We start from the raw sequence: 2,359 nt of genomic DNA on the forward strand, positions 1-2,359 counted from the left end.
CAGAATTTTCTGCTGCAGGGCTGCTCCTCCTGCCCTGCAGACCCTCCCAGGAGTGGGAATCATGTCGGAGTGATGCTGGAGTTGTAGCAGCCTGGCTTTGCTCCCTGCAGGCTGGAGGGAAAGCACGTCCCACACGAGGCAGGCTTTGCTGGGAGAGCTGCCTGGGGGAGGAACGTGAGCTCTGCGGCCTGCTGGGGGGGAGAGGCACAAAAAGCAGCTTTTTTTTTTTGCTGAGTGTTCCTTAAAAACAATCCAGGCTTTGTTGCTGAAGCCACAACAACAGTGGCTTGACTCCTTTCAGTGCAGGGAACTTTAAAAGGGCCGTTTCTGCCCAGGCACAGGGTAGCCTCCACCTTTTATCTTGGGGGATAAAACAAGAAAAGAACCCTTTCTTTCCCCCCCAAAAAATACTTTGTGGGGAGGGAGAAGGCTGCAACAAGAAGAAAAAACCATCTAGAAATGGGGAATTTGGGACACAAACACAGGAACAAACAAAATTTTTCCCATTGTAGTGCCAGGCTCTTGTGGTACCATTGGAAGAGAAGTCAGAGGGGGTTGAAAACTCCCAAACTTCTTTTTTTGGGAAGGTGGGAGATGAGGATTTAATGCTTTTCTGTGTGGAATGAGATGGTCTTTCAGATCCCAAAGCATTCTGCGATTCCATGATGAGGAACAGGGAATATTTAGATCCTTCCTCACTCCACCTCTAACAAAAGCACAGGCAGCAGCTCCCTGAGCAAAAATAAACCCCCTCATTTGACACCGGGGATATTGTTACACAAAATCTGGGCAGCCTGAGGGAAACCTGCTTCCTTTCCTATGGTTTCATGTCTGCTTTCTGTCTGCCCTTTCCAGGCAGAAAGGGTCTGCTCCTGCTAAGTGACCTGGGAAAGGCAGCACTTCTTTGCTGAGCCTCAATTTCCAGGCATCTTCCTTTCACCTCCCCTCTCCGCGGCTCGGAGTTGCTTCATCAGCACAAATAGCCAGACTGACGGAGTCTGAAATGCCTGCTAAATGTCGGCTGGCTCCCCCTGGGCTCTCAGGAGAGCTGGAATTCAGCCCTGTGCTTGGGGGGGTTCTGGGTGGGTTGCTCAGGCAGACAGGACCTCCAGCAGTGCAGATTTTGCAGGGAAAGATTCCAAATCTGCAATTCCAGCAGCAAACACCTCCCTGAGCTGGTGGCAGGGTGTGACCCTCTGCTGCTGGTCACCCTGGGGCACCTCTGGCTGCAGGTGCCAAAATGTCCCCATCACTCCAGGTCACACCTGTCCTGCTCTCCCATTTCTGCCTCCAAAGCCCCATATTGAAAGCAGGATTGGTGTGAAAGTGTTGGGTTTTTGAGAATAAGCACAAACGCTGCTCGTGGCACTGCAGGGGACAGCAGGAGGGGGTATTTCCCTTCTGGATTTGTGGTTTGCCTCCCTTTCCCTGGGTAGGAATGAGTTTCCTGGCCTGGCTAATCCAGACATTGATGGTTTTCCACCCTCAGCTACGCCTGTACTGAGCACATCCCTCTGAGCTCCCCTGGATCCCTGTTCTCTTCCAAAGCTCTCTCTGCCTTGGGAGGAGAAGTTCTGCTGCACATCCATCTCCTGATCCTCTGTAAAATCAGCACTTCAGTGCTTTAATTAAGATTTCCACACCCTCCAGCTCCCATCCTGTCCAACACCAGGCTGGTGCTGTCAGCAGGGGCTCCCTCAGCTGAGCTCTCACTGCTGAGGGTGGGCCATGGCAGCAAGGCTCCCAGCTGACATATTTCAGTTTTGGAGGGAGGTTGTTGCTTTATTTGGTATTTCCTTATGACTCCACAGCTCCCTGAAAGGTGCCTGTGCTCAGCTGGGGCTGGGCTCTTTCTCCAGCAACACTGACACAACCAGAGGACACAGCCTCAAGCTGCACCAAGAGAAATTTAGGTTGGATGTTAGGGAAAAGTTTTTTACAGAAAGAGTGATAAAGTTCTGGAATGGTGTTTAAAAAAAGCCTGGATGTGGCACTGGGTGCCGTGGGATAACTGAGGTGTTGGGGCTGGGTTGGACTTGATGATCTTGAAGGTCTCTTCCAACTCAGTGATTATGGGATTCTGGGATTCTGGGATTCTGTGATTTTGGGATTCTGGGATTCTGGGATTGGTGACTGTTGGAGGTTTATTCTGAGCACAGAATGGTCCACCCTGGCCTTGGGCATTGCCAGGGATCCAGGGGCAGGCACAACTGCTCTGGGAATTCTATTCCAGGGCCTTCCCACCCTCCCAGGGAACAATTCCCAATATCCCATCCATCCCTGCCCTGTGGCAGTGGGAGCCATTTCTTGCTCAGCCATCCTTTCTGATTCTCTGCCAGGAAACTTGGAATTGATTCCT

The sequence above is a fragment of the Geospiza fortis genome, unplaced genomic scaffold (genome assembly GCF_000277835.1).
Source record: "Geospiza fortis unplaced genomic scaffold, GeoFor_1.0 scaffold69, whole genome shotgun sequence".
Taxonomy (NCBI): domain Eukaryota; kingdom Metazoa; phylum Chordata; class Aves; order Passeriformes; family Thraupidae; genus Geospiza; species Geospiza fortis.